Here is a 15,682-nt window from a genome sequence, read left to right as displayed (position 1 = left end):
GAAATGCACTGCTACAACTTCATAAGTAAATGGAACTGACATCCGTGCACATTCCTCATCTCACAGCTCACACTAGATCCCCTACAAATATATGTTGGTGGCCTATGTCGTCGCTGCGACACATCTTTATGTGCGGAGAAATAACAGAGAATGGTTTTGCTAAGGAGAGAAAAGAGAAGGAAAAGACTAAAGAACCATGGCTTTTGGAAAAAAGGCCACAATGCAATGCTCATCTCTTTTTCACCCAAATTACCTTTTGCAAACTAGATATTATTGTAAACTAATCATAACCCATTCATCTTGTGTGGGGAGGGAGAGAATGGGGGATTTCTGCAAAGTCATCGATTAAGCAACAAACCGAAAAGAAGCATTCCTGAGCACAGACATCCAGGCAAAGTAATTGAGGTGAGTGAGCCAGCGGAATTGGCCCAGATCAAATAGTCTCCTAATAAGTTGTTTACTGCGTGATCGGACATTATGCATGGGAAAGGGGGGGGGGGCTGCTCGTACTCTGCCAACCGCCATGGCAGAACGATGACTAAAATAGAGCGAGTAGAGACCAGAGATCTCCATCTCTAAAAGCGGGGACCATAGAGCATTGGTTAAAATGGAATGCATTAGCAAGTGATGTGGCGAGAAACAAGAAATTCTCACCAACGCCCCAGACACAACATTGTGAGGAGAGCAGGTTAGGCTTTCCTAGTCCAAGTAATAGATATTTCAACAGCTGCATCTCAGCTTTTTATGACCACATTGACCATCTTTGACATTCTTTGTCTTCTATTTGGCTCACATGCCCATATGGTGAGTACTGAGTCAGGATAAATCTTTTTGGGTGAAAATAAAGAAGTCATATTATTATTATTATTATTATTATCATATTAAGTCATATATTTGTTCTTTATAAAGGAGTCATTTTGAATCATTGTGTATGGCATCATTTCTTTTATAAAGCAGATATATTGGGTTACACACGGTATCGTTTTCTAGATAAAAAAAATTTCCACAGCCAAGGTCATTCAGTACGAGTCACGTTTGATAATCATGATATTCTTATTACCACATGCAGTGAACTTTAAAAGGGGTCAGCATGGGCTCACGCGTTCCACTAGTGAGAGACAAGTGAAACTGGGTCACCATGGAAACAGAAATATCACAGAGATGGTGCCCTTTCTCTACACTTTACCAAACCATTTAACACAGAAAAATCAACGATGGCAGTCATTTTCCTAATTCAAATTTGACTTGGATACAATATAGGTACTCAAACACAGATAATGTTGGAATTACAAGCAAATCGTGAAGGTGAGGATTTAAGCCAGATGAATTTTATCCACCTGTTTACACAAGAAGCTCCTTGAGTGACTGGAGATAATATTGCATAATTATCTTATGTTATGTAACTGATCAAACTGTCAGCTACACTATTAGCATGTTAGCATGCACGTCAACTGAAAGACAGCAGCAATCTCTCTGTAGGTATTTATTTCATTTATGGAAAGCGGACTAAATGGAAGGCAAGACTGAGGCTAGACGCAGATGGAAGTGTCCATGCATTTACTGTATCTTAGAGAGAGGAATCTGAGCCAGTCCAGTGGAATAGTGAATATTCTCTGACCCAGCACACTTGGGGAGCACAATCTATCTCCAGCAGCATCTGTCTCTTTGTGCATCCGCTCTCTCTCTCAGAAATCCCATTCCACCTCGCAGCTCCCAGTCTCCCCTAGCAGGGGCACTGTAGCCATTAACCCACAGAGTGAAGACTGTTCCCCGCCTCCAAATCCCTCAAGCCTCATTCCCCAAAAATGACTGAAAAGCAGCAGTAAGGAATATCAAATGGGCTCTGATACTTTAACGGCACTAGCCATGATGGTATGCAGTACATCATGCTACGCTAATAATTTGTTAATTCATATTTTAAAAAATCTGAATTAGCTCCAATCTGTCATTGATATTCTTGGGCATCCATTGTTTGTCCATTAATTTATTAACTTTTTTTTAAACAAAGAAACCAACTGTTCAAAACAACAAAATATGGCATTTGAGAATAATCAGGATTATCCAGCTATAAAGCCATTCTGACATTAGATTACATTTCCAGATGAGGAGGAGAGACTGCTGTCTGTCTGACTTTAAAAAAAAGTTCTCATGGAGATAGATAGATGCAGATGCAACTCGTGGTTGTGCTCACTCATCATGCTATGTCATTTAGGCAATGACAGGAAACATGATGAGGTATCCATCCCACAAACACAGTACGAGTCAAAAGTTTGGACACACCTAACCATTCAAGGGTTTTTCCCTATCTTTACTATTTTCTACATTGTAGAATAATAGTGATGACATCAAAACTATGATATAACACATGGAATCATGTAGTGACCAAAAAAGTGTTAAACAAATCAAAATATATTTTAGATTTTTAGATTCTTCAAAGTAGCCACCCTTTGCCCTGATGACAGCTTTGCACAATCTTGGGTTTCTCTCAACCAGCTTCATGAGGAATGCTTTTCCAACAGTCTTGAAGGGGTTCCCACATACGCTGAGGACTTGTTGGCTGCTTTTCCTTCACTCTGCAGTCCAACTCATCCCAAACCATCTCAATTGGGTTAGGGTTGGGTGATTGTGGAAGCCAGGTCATCTGATGCAGCAATCCATCACTCTCCTTCTTGGTCAAATAGCCCTTACACCACCTGGAGGTAAGTATCCTGTTGAAATACAAATGACAGTCCCACTAAGCGCAAACCAGATGAGATGGCGTATCGCTACAGAATGCTGTGGTAGCCATGCTGGTTAAGTGTGCCTTGAATTCTTAATAAATTACTGGCAGAGTCACCAGCAAAGCACCCTCACACCATCACACCTCCTCCTCCAAGCCTCACGGTGGGAACCACACATGCGGATATCATCCGTTCACCTACTCTGCGTCCCACAAAGACACAGGGGTTGGAACCAGAAATCTCAAATTTGCACTCATCAGACCAAAGGACAGATTTCCACCGGTCTTATGTCCATTTTTCGTGTTTCTAGGCCCAAGCAAGTCTCTTCTTCTTACTGGTGTCCTTTAGTAGTGGTTTCTTTGCAGCAATTCAACCATGAAGGCCTGATTCATGCAGTCTCTGAAAAGTTGATGTTGACATGTGTCTGTTACCTGAACTCTGTGAAGCATTTACTTGCGCTGCAATTTCTGAGGCTGGTAACTCTAATGAACTTATCCTCTGCAGCAGAGGTAACTCTGAGTCTTCCTTTCCTGTGGCCGTCCTTATGAGAGCCAGTTTCATCATTGCGCTTGATGGTTTTTGAGACTGCACTTGAAGAAACTTTCAACATTCTTGATGGACATGTTCTTTGCTTATTTGAGCTGTTCTTGGAATAATATGAACTTGGTCTTTTACCAAATAGGGCAATCTTCTGTATACTCCCCTACCTTGTAACAACACAATTAATTGACTCAAACGTCTAAAGAAAGAATTAAATTCCACAAATTAACTTTTAACTTTTAACTTTAACTGTTAACTGAAATGCATTCCTGGTGACTACTTCATGAAGCTGACTGAGAGAATACCATGAGCGTGCAATGCTTTCATCAAGGCAAAGGGAGGCTACTTTGAAGAATCTAAAATCTAAAATATATTTTTATTTGTTTAACACTTTTTTGGTTACTATATGATTCCATTTGTGTTATTTCATAGTTTTGATGTCTTCACTATTATTCTACAACGTAGAAAATAGTCAAAATAAAGAAAAACCCTTGAATGAGTAGGTGGTGTCCAAACTTTTGACTCGTACTGTATATATATATATATATATATATATATATATATATATATATATATATATATTATATATATATATATATATATATATTCACACACACAAGCAGGGACACTCATACACATACTCACACACACTCACGAGGGCATGCATAAACATGGTAGTCTACTGAAGAAACACTACCCCTCCAACGCCTATAGCCGACTTATAAACAACACAGACACTTCTTAACTCGCATCACTCGCTTTTAGAACATGTGCATCAATAAAAGTAAATAAAAGTAAAGGGCTCTCTGTGCATCTATGTTTCTAGCGTGTCATTTATCTTTGTTTGAAGAAAAAATACATATCGTCCAGAATACGACCAAAAACAAGAAAATAAAGTGGTTTGGATTGAAAAAATAATTATACATATAAATTCCATAAAGAGTCGACACTTACTCCACCAACTTGGGAACTGAACGCCATTTTGTTGTAACCTGGAAAATAGGAGCCAATGAAAAAATGTAGTTTGTTGTTTGATCATTTGATATTGTAATTAAACGAACTGATTACCCTTTGAGTGCTATTCAACTGCCAAGGATTGCTAGGAGGATGGTTTATTGGTGAGCAGTGAGCATCCTCACAGGCAGCATAAACAGATAGTGTGCGACTAGATAATTAGTATGTCTCAGTCTGTTTCAGAGGTTTGTGATGCATGGTTTCAGATCTCTCATCCCTGCATGATTCAAAGTCTTACATCCCTTACATCAGTGTCCATGCATGGTGTAATTCAGAAGGACCATAGGACCAATTGCCCTTCTTTAATTGCGAGCCAATGATTCAGGCCCTGTTAAGTATTTAACATCTAGCACATTAGAATAAAAACCACAGGACAATCCATTTGTCATGTCCGCCTACACAGGAATTCACTACAAAAGCACCAATTACTTTTAAGATTCCTTTTCTACCTCTTTTCTAAAAAAAACTATTTTGGTGTATAATTCATCTTCAGAAAATATGTTTTTATGCTATTTAGTGAAGGTGGATGACTGTCACCACATTTGGAGAAGGTAATTGCAAAGTGATGCCACTCACTAAAACCCTAGGGTTCTAAAATGTGTCTTATATTTTCTCTCTCTTGAACCACAGTTAAAAACAGATAACCTATAGATAAACAGATAGCCTATATCTGACAAAATCTCAGTGGTTTGGGCAGTGTCGGATTCTATGACTAAATATGCATTCCAATCACAGCCATGGAGCCCAGTAACACACACACACATGCACGTATGGCTAAGCAAGTACTTAAATCCATGCAGACAGACAGACAACCATGAAGGATTCCTGCACTGTCTGGAGCTTTATCAGTTCTGGGGGACAAGTGCCCATCTGAAGGCCGTCGGAGAGCTGGTAGCTGGGACAGGAAAGACAGGACTAGTGGCCTGACACAATTACCACAATGCAGTACCACCTCCACCCTGCCAGCCTTCACACCACCCCAGATCCCACACCACTCACTCCAGCCTTCAGCCTCCAGCCTCCCAGGCTCTCACTGGGGCTGGTAATTGATCAGCACCGGGGATGAGCGAATATATAGAAATTAGAGTGTTTGTCTATCGGGTCAGGACAGTACCATTAATCTCTCTGGGAGTGTGTTCTGCATTGTAATGTCCTCCTCAGTACGCTATATCAGGCTCACCATTCCACATGGGTTATTAATTCTGCAGGCCCTGTGTGCTGCTGGTATGTGTGTATGTGTCTGTGTATGTTTTTGTTTAACTATCCTTGTGGGTACCAGAAGTCCTCACAAGGATAGTAAAACAAGGAAAATTTGGACAAGTGGGACATTTTGCCGGTCCCCACAAGAACAAATGCTAATTTAGACTTAGGGGTTAGGGTTAGGGTTACAATTAGGGTTAGGGATTACGGTTAGGTTTAGGGTTAGGAGTTAGGGTTAGGTATAGTTTTAGGGTTAGGAGTTTGGCATTAAGATTAGGCTTAAGATTAGGCTTAGTGTTAGGTTTAGGGTTAGGAGTTAGGGTTAGGTATAGTTTTAGGGTTAGGAGTTTGGCATTAAGGTTAGGCTTAAGGTTAGGCTTAGTGTTAGATTTAGAGTTAGGTGTTAGGGAAAATAGGAATAAATTATTTGGTCCTCACAAGGATAGAAATACAAAACGGTGTATGTGTGTGTTTGTGTGTATGTGTGTGGCATGCTGCTGGGGTGTCACATGGAGAGGGGTGAGGTGGAGGGGAGAGGGGAGCGGGGGTGGAACAGGTCAAGTAACGTGGCACTGCGAAGGTCAATATTTTAGCTTGAGTGGTGCATCCTAATTAAATTACTAGAATGCCGCAGCATGGCATCGCACGTGAGCAAGCACAGAGATACGCGAACTCCCGCACCATCGTCGTACCATATGCCAATTAATTTGTGGCATGAGGTGAAACGTAGCACAGCGTGTCAGTTAGGGGAAACATGACTGATTTGGATGAGTTTCAATGTGTTTCATCTAACAAGAATAGGCTACAGTAAGCAGAGCAGGGGATGGGGGCATGTTCGAAATTAGCATAACTAGGCTGGCTGCCCATTGATCAAATACAAAGTCCAGTGTGTTAGTGTGTGTGGATTTCTCGTTAGCCATTTTGATTTCAATAGTAGGGCCTCGCGTTTGTTCAATATCAACAACATAACATGTGTAGTCTTTTTGTGGTCAACAGGAAAAGTATTTGCTACACAAACAGGGTTTAAAAAGGCATAAATGTTTTAATGCCCTCATGACCAAAGAGGTGGAAATATTGTTACAGATACAATAATTCAAGATTGTCAAAAAACATCAGAAGGGTTCACCCAAGTCCTACTTGACACATCTCCTCGGATGATGTCCTCTCTAGGTCCATCCTTTTCCACAGAGGAGTTAATATTGTACACATTACATTTATACATTTATATATAAATATATATATATATTTATATACATACATATATATATACACATGGCTGTCATTCTCTCCCTTAGCCTTGAAAACTTCAATGTAGTCAACTCCATTGACTACTTCTCCCTCAGAACTGTGAAACAACATAGGAAAACTCACAAACACTGACGCACATCCAACGTATAGTGCAGAGTGCATTTCTTAGTCTCCACTTTACATAGGCCTATCTAATTGAGGTTTTCAGTTCAAACAAGACTAGCAAATGAGCTTGATTTACTGTGTGATGAGATGAATATTGAAAGATTATAAGCAAAGGAATAAGGTAAAAAAAAAACAACAACCAAATTCACTGAATAAGCATAGTCTGTGAAAAATAAAATAATGATATATTTATTATAAGAATAGAAATTGTGTATGGTGATGGAACAGGAATTTTCCATGACAAAAGTTGTTAAATGAAACAAGACTTTGAGTAGTCTACCATAACAGAAGTAGAACGAATGCCATAGCAACAGCGTGTCGCTGCAAAATGTTCACCCGACAATAAAGGAACACACAAAAGCTAAACTAATATCGAAAAACATCAAATCAAATCAGTTACCTCTGCTGCAGAGGATAAGTTCATTAGAGTTACCAGCCTCAGAAATTGCAGCCCAAATAAATGCTTCACAGAGTTCAGGTAACAGACGCATCTCAACATCAACTGTTCTAAGGAGACTGCGTGTATCAGGCCTTCATGGTCGATTTACTGCAAAGAAACCACCACTAAAGGACACCAATAATAAGAAGAGATCTTGCTTGGGCCAAGAGACACGAGCAATGGACATTAGACCAGTGGAAATCTGTCCTTTGGTCTGATGAGTGCAAATTTGAGATTTTTTTTCAACCCCCGTGTCTTTGTGAGATGCAGAGTAGGTGAACAGATGATCTCCGCACGTGTGGTTCCCACCGTGAAGCATGGAGGAGGAGGTGTGATGGTGTGGGTGTGCTTTGCTGGTTACACTGTCGTGATTTATTTAGAATTCAAGGCACACTTAACCAAAATCAAATCAAATCAAATGTTATTTGTCACGTGCGCCAAATAAAACAGGTGTAGGCATTACAGTGAAATGCTTCCTTACAAGCCCTTAACCAAGAATGCAGTTTTAAGAAAATACCTGAAAAAAATAAGTACGAGATAAGAATAACAAATAATTAAAGAGCAGCAGTAAATAGAAATAGAGGGGCTATATACAAGGCGTACCGGTACAGAGTCAGTGGTAATTGAGGTAATATGTACATGTAGGTAAAGTTATTAAAGTGACTATGCATAGATAATAACAGAGAGTAGCAGCAGCATAGAAGAGGGGGGGTGGGCAATGAAAATAGTCTGAGTAGCCATTTCATTAGCTGTTCAGGAGTCTTACGGCTTGGGAGTAGAAGCTGTTAAGAAGCCTTTTGGACCTAGACTTGGCGCTCCGGTACCTCTTGCCATGCGGTAGCAGAGAGAACAGTCTATCACTTGGGTGGCTGGAGTCTTTGACAATTTTTAGAGCCTTCCTTTGACACCGCCTGGTATAGAGGTCCTGGATGGCAGGAAGCTTGGCCCCGCTGATGTACTGGGCCATACGCACTACCCTCTGTAGTGAGCATGGCTACCACAGCATTCTGCAGCTATACGCCATCCCATCTGGTTTAGGCTTAGTGGGACTATCATTTGTTTTTCATGTAAGGGCTATTTGACCAAGAAGGAGAGTGATGGAGTGCTGCATCAGATGACCTGGCCTCCACAATCACCCGACCTCAACCCAATTGAGATGGTTTGGGATTAGTTGGATCGCAGAGTGAAGGAAAAGCAGCCAACAAATGCTCAGCATACGTGGGAACTCATTCCAGGTGAAGCAGGTTGAGAGAATGCCAAGAGTGTGCATAGCTGTCATCAAGGCAAAGGGTGGCAACTTTTTTGGAGGGGTTCCTACATGATTCCATATGTGTTATATCATAGTTTTGATGTCTTCCCTATTATTCTAAAATGTAGAAAATAGTAAAAATAAAGAAAAACCCTTGAATGAGTAAGTGTGTCCAAACCTTTGACTGGTACTGTATATACAAAAGTATGTGGACATTCAAATTAGTGGATTTGGCTATTTCAGCCATACCCGTTGCTGACAGTTGTAAAAAATTGAGCACACAGCCATGCAATCTCCAAAGACAAACATTGGCACTAGAATGGTCTTACTGAAGAGCTCAGTGACTTTCATTGTGGCACTGTCATAGGATGCCACCTTTCTAATAAGTCAGTTTGTCACATTTCTGCCCTGCTAGAGCTGCCCCAGTCAACTGTAAGAGCTGTTATTGTGAAGTGAAAACATCTAGGAGCAACAACGGATCAGCCACGAAGTGATAGGACACATAAGCTCACAGAACAGGACCGCCGAGTGCTGAAGCGCGTATTGTGTAAAAATCACCTGTCCTCGGTTGCAACACTCACTACCGAGTTCCAAACTGCATCTGGAAGAAATGTCAGCACAAGAACTGTATATCGGGAGCTTCATGAGCCAAAGATCACCATGAGCAATGCCAAGCGTCGGCTGGAGCCAGTGAAGGGGAATCTTAACGCTACAGCATACAATGGCATTCTAGATGATTCTGTGCTTCCAACTTTTTGGCAACAGTTTGGGGAAGGCCCTTTCCTGTTTCAGCATGACGATGTCCCCATGCACAAAGCGAGGTCCAAACAGAAACGGTTTGTCGATATCGGTGTGGAAGAACTTGACTGTCCTGCAAAGAGCCCTGACCTCAACCCTATTGAACACCTTTGGTATGAATTAGAACGTCGACTGCGAGCCAGGCCTAATCACCCAATATCAGTGCCCGACTGCGACCTGGCCAAGATAAAGCAAAGCAGTTCGACACATACAACAACACAGAGTTACACATGGAGCAAAACAAACATACAGTCAATAATACAGTAGAAAAATAAGTCTATATACAATGTCAGCAAAGGAGGTGAGATAAGGGAGGTAAAGGCAAAAAAGGCCATTGTCACGTCCTGACCAGTAATAGGGGTTATTTGTATTGTAGTTTGGTCAGGACGTGGCAGGGGGTATTTGTTTTATGTGGTTCGGGGTGGTGGTTTGTTTAGAAGGGTGTTTGATTTATTATTTCCGGGTTTTGGGTTATGTTCTATGTTTTTTTGTATTTCTATGTTCTCTCTAGTTTAGTATTTCTATGTTAGGTATTGGGTGTTGGACTCTCAATTGGAGGCAGGTGTTTGTAGTTGCCTTTGATTGAGAGTCCTATATATAGGTATGTGTTTTGTTTGTGTTTTGTGGGAGATTGATCTGTGTATAGCCTTACCAGACTGTTATTTGTCGTTGTGTCTTTTTGTGTACGTGTTTATTTTGGTTTTTCCTTCTTTGTCCTATTAATAAAGAAGATGAGTGCACATTTCCCCGCTGCGTCTTGGTCCGCTTTATCCGACGACAACCGTTACAGCCATGGTGGCAAAGTAAATACAATATAGCAAGTAAAACACTGGAATGGTAGATTTGTAGTGGAGGAAAGTGCAAAGTAGAAATATAAATAATGGGGTGCAAAGGAGCTAAATAAATAAATAAATATAGTAGGGGAAGAGGTAGTTGTTTGGGCTAAATTATAGATGGGCTATGCACAGGTGCAGTGATCTGTGAGCTGCTCTGACAGCTGGTGCTTAAAGCTAGTGCGGGAGATAAGTGTTTCCAGTTTCAGAGATTTTTGTAGTTTGTTCCAGTAATTGGCAGCAGAGAACTGGAAGGAGAGACGGCCAAAGGAGGAATTGGTTTTGGGGGTGACTAGAGAGATATACCTGCTGGAGCGCGTGCTACAGGTGGGTGCTGCTATGGTGACCAGTGAGCTGAGATAAGGGGGGACTTTACCTAGCAGGGTCTTGTAGATGACCTGGAGCCAGTGGGTTTGGCGACGAGTATGAAGCGAGGGCCAGCCAACGAGAGCGTACAGGTCGCAGTGGTGGGTAGTATATGGGGCTTTGGTGACAAAACGGATGGCACTGTGATAGACTGCATCCAGTTTATTGAGTAGGGTATTGGAGGCTATTTTGTAAATGACATCGCCGAAGTCGAGGATCAGTAGGATGGTCAGTTTTACGAGGGTATGTTTGGCAGCATGAGTGAAGGATGCTTTGTTGTGAAATAGGAAGCTAATTCTAGATTTAACTTTGGATTGGAGATGTTTGATGTGAGTCTGGAAGGAGAGCTTACAGTCTAACCAGACACCTAGGTATTTGTAGTTGTCCACATAATCTAAGTAAGAACCGTCCAGAGTAGTGATGCTGGACGGGCGGGCAGGTACAGGCAGCTATCGGTTGAAGAGCATGCATTTAGTTTTACTTGTATTTAAGAGCAGTTGGAGGCCACGGAAGGAGAGTTGTATGGCATTGAAGCTCGTCTGGAGGGTTGTTAACACAGTGTCCAAAGAAGGGCCAGAAGTATACAGAATGGTGTCGTCTGCGTAGAGGTGGATCAGAGACTCACCAGCAGCAAGAGCGACATCATTGATGTATTCAGAGAAAAGAGTTGGCCCAGGAATTGAACCCTGTGGCACCCCCATAGAGACTACCAGAGGCCCGGACAACAGGCCATCCGATTTGACACATTGAACTCTATCAGAGAAGTAGTTGGTGAACCAGGCGAGGCAATCATTTGAGAAACCAAGGCTATTGAGTCTGCCGATGAGGATGTGATGATTGACAGAGTTGAAAGCCTTAGCCAGGTCAATGAATACGGCAGCACAGTATTGTTTCTTATTGATGGCGGTTAAGATATCGTTTAGGACCTTGAGCGTGGCTGAGGTGCACCCATGACCAGCTCTGAAACCAGATTGCATAGCGGAGAAGGTGCGGTGGGATTCGAAATGGTCGGTAATCTGTTTGTTGACTTGGCTTTGAAAGACCTTAGAAAGGCAGGGTAGGATAGATATAGGTCTGTAGCAGTTTGGGTCAAGAGTGTCCCCTCCTTTGAAGAGGAGGATGACAGCAGCTGCTTTCCAATCTTTTGGAATCTCAGACGACACAAAAGAGAGGTTGAACAGTCTAGTAATAGGGGTTGCAACAATTTCGGCAGATAATTTTAGAAAGAAAGATCCAGATTGCCTAGCCCGGCTGATTTGTAGGGGTCCAGATTTTGCAGCTCTTTCAGAACATCAGCTGACTGGATTTGGGAGAAGCCGAAATGGGGAAGGCTTGGGCGAGTAGCTGTGGGGGGTGCAGTGCTGTTGACCGCAGTAGGGTTGGCCAGGTGGAAAGCATGGCCAGCCGTAGAAAAATGCTTATTGAAATTCTCAATTATAGTGGATTTATCGGTGGTGACAGAGTTTCCTATCCTCAGTGCAGTAGGTAGCTGGGAGGAGGTGTTCTTATTCTCCATGGACTTTACAGTGTCGCAGAACTTTTTTGAGTTTGTGTTGCAGGAAGCAAATTTCTGCTTGAAAAAGCTAGCCTTGTGGTTGAATGGAAGCAAGTCCCAGCAGTAATGTTCCAACATCTAGTGGAAAGCCTTCCCAGAAGAGTGGAGGCTTCTATAGCAGCAAAGGGGGGACCAACTCCATATTAATGCCATGATTTTGGAATGAGATGTTTGACGAGCAGGTGTCCACATACTTTTGGCCATGTAGTGTATCTAAAGAGTAGAGCTACCGCTTTCAAGGAGCGGACTCTCACCCGGACGCTTATAAGAACTCCCGCTATGCCCTCTGACGAACCATCAAACAGGCAAAGCATCAATACAGGACTAAGATTGAATCGTACTACACCGGCTCCGATGCTTGTCGGATGTGGCAGGGCTTGCAAACTATTACAGACTACAAGGGAAGCACAGCCGCAAGCTGCCCAGTGACACAGGCCTACCTGATGAGCTAAATTACTTCTATGCTTGCTTCAAGGCAAGCAACACTGAAGCATACATGAGAGCATCAGCTGTTCCAGATGACTTTGTGATTACGCTCTCCGTATCCGATGTAAGACCTTTAAACAGGCCAACATTCACAAGGCTTACCAGGACGTGTACTCCGAGCATGCGCTGACCAACTGGAAAGTGTCTGTAATACCAACATTACGGACTGATTCTGTAATACTAACATGTTTCAAGCAGACCACCATTGTCCCTCTGGCAAAGTACACTAAGGTAACCTGCCTAAATGACTACCGACCCGTAGCACTCACGACTTTAGCCAGGAAGTGCTTTGAAAGGCTGGTCATGGCTCACATCAACACCATTATCACAGAAACCCTAGACCCACTCCAATTTGCATACCGCCCCAACAGATCCACAGATGATGCAATCTCAATTGCACTCCACACTGCCCTTTCACACCTGGACAAAAGGAACACCTATATGAGAATGCTATTCATTGACTACAGCTCAGCGTTCAACACCATATTGCCCTCAAAGCTCATCACTAAGCTAAGGACCCTGGGACTGAACACCTCCCTCTGCAACTGGATCCTGGACTTCCTGACGGGCTGCCCCCAGGTGGTAAGGATAGATAACAACACATCTGCCACGCTGATCCTCAACACGGGGCCCCCTCAGGGGTGTGTGCTCAGTCCCCTCCTTTACTCCCTGTTCACCCATGACTGCATGGCCAGGCACGACTCCAACACCATCATTAAGTTTGCCAACAACACAACAGTGGTAGGCCTGATCACCGACAACGATGAAACAGCCTATAGGGAGGAGGTCAGAGACCTGACCGTGTCGTGCAAAGGTAACAACCTCTCCCTCAACGTTATCAAGACAAAGGAGATGATTATGGACTACAGGAAAAGGGGCTGTAGAGGAGCAGGTTGAGAGCTCCAACAAGCTATCATGGTCCAAACGCACCAAGACAAGAAGAGAGCACGACAAAGCCTATTCCCCCTCAGGAGACTGAAAAGATTTGGCATCTTCAAAAAGTTTGACAGCTGCACTATCGCGAGCAACCTGACTGGTTGTATCACCATCCGACTGGTTGTATCAGCATCCGACTGCAAGGTACTACAGAGGGTATTGCGTACGGCCCAGTACATCAGCGGGGTCAAGCTTCCTGCCATCCAGGACCTCTATACCAGGCGGTGTCAGAGGAAGGCCCTAAAAATTGTCAAAGACTCCAGCCACCCAAGTCATAGACTGTTCTCTCTGCTATTTCACAGCAAGCGATAGCGGAGCGCCAAGTCTAGGCTCCTCAACAGCTTCTACCCCCAAGCCATAAGACTCCTGAACAGCTAATCAAATGGCTACTCAGACTATTTTCACTACCCACCCCCCCTCTTCTATGCTGCTGCTACTCTCTGTTATTATCTATGCATAGTCACTTTAATAACTCTATCTACATGTACATATTACCTCAATTACCTCGACACCGGTTCCCCCGCACACTGACTCTGTACCGGTACCCCCTGTATATAGCTCCTCTATTGTTATTTACTGCTGCTCTTTAATTATTTGTTATTATTATCTCTTACTTATTTTGGGGGGGTATTTTCTTAAAACTGCATTCTTGGTTAAGGGCTTGTAAGTAAGCATTTCACTGAAATCTCTACAACCGGTTGTATTCGGCGCATGTGACAAATAACATTTGATTTGATTTTGGTTAAGTGTGCCTTGAATTCTAAATAAATCACAACAGTGTCACCAGCAAAGCACACCCACACCATCACACCTCCTCCTCCATGCTTCACGGTGGGAACCACACATGCGGAGATCATCCGTTCACCTACTCTGCATCTCACAAAAACATGTCGGTTAGAACCAAAAATCTCAAATTTGGACTCATCAGACCAAAGGACAGATTTCCACCGGTCTAATTTCCATTGCTCGTGTCTCTTGGCCCAAGCAAGTCTCTTCTTATTATTGGTGTCCTTTAGTGGTGGTTTCTTTGCAGTAAATCGACCATGAAGGCCTGATACACGCAGTCTCCTTAGAACAGTTGATGTTGAGATTTGTCTGTTACCTGAACTCTGTGAAGCATTTATTTGGGCTGCAATTTCTGAGGCTGGTAACTCTAATAAATGTATCCTCTGCACCAGAGATAACTCTGGGTCTTCCTTTCCTGTGGTGGTCCTCGTGAGAACCAGTTTCATCATTGCGCTTGATGGTTTTGCCACTGCACTTGGAGAAACTTTAAAAGTTCTTGAAATTTTCCGCATTGACGGACCTTCATGACTTAAAGTAATGATGGAGTGTTGTTTCTCTTTGTTATTTGAGCTGTTCTTGGAATAATACGGACTTGGTCTTTTACCAAATATATATCTTCTGTATACCACCCCTACCTTGTCACAACACAACTGATTGGCTCAAACACATTAAGAGGGAAAGGAATTCCACAAATTGTATTTTAACAAGGCACACCTCTTAATTGAAACACATTCCTGCTGACTACCTCATGAAGCTGATTGAGAGAATGCCAAGAGTGTGCAAAGCTGTAATCAAGGCAAAGGGAGGCTACTTTGAAGAATCTAAAATCTAAAATATATGTTGATTTCTTTAAACCTGTTTTGGTTACTACATGATTCCATATGTGTTATTTCATAGTTTTGATGTCTCCACTATTATTCTACAATGTAGAAAATAGTAAAAATAAAGAAAAACCCTTAAATGAGTAGGTTTGTCCAAACTTTTGGCTGGTACGTATAGTGTACATGTGTAACAAAACTATACAAATCCTGTATGACAGTGAAAACGAGCTGCAAAACAAGGAATAATACAGCAATTTAATTGGTCGATAGACGAATGAGGAAATGCGCCCATATCATCTGACTACGTCGTGCGTCACAACAATCATCTGATCCGCACTGGAAGTAACATGGTTCCCATGCCCGAGCTCCCTAAAGTTCTAGCGATGCTGTTGATGATGTTTATTTCGCTCATTCCCTCCGCGGAGGCATTTGACGGAGGGGACGCCGTTGCACTTTTGCTCGGGGTTACCATATCGGTGGTGGGCGTTTGCGCGTGCATCGGCTGGTACACACGACAGAGAAATGG

Source organism: Salmo salar, chromosome 07, assembly GCF_965601325.2.
Source record: "Salmo salar chromosome 07, fSalSal1, whole genome shotgun sequence".
NCBI classification, from domain to species: Eukaryota; Metazoa; Chordata; class Actinopteri; order Salmoniformes; family Salmonidae; genus Salmo; species Salmo salar.
Note: the sequence above shows the minus strand (reverse complement) of the source record.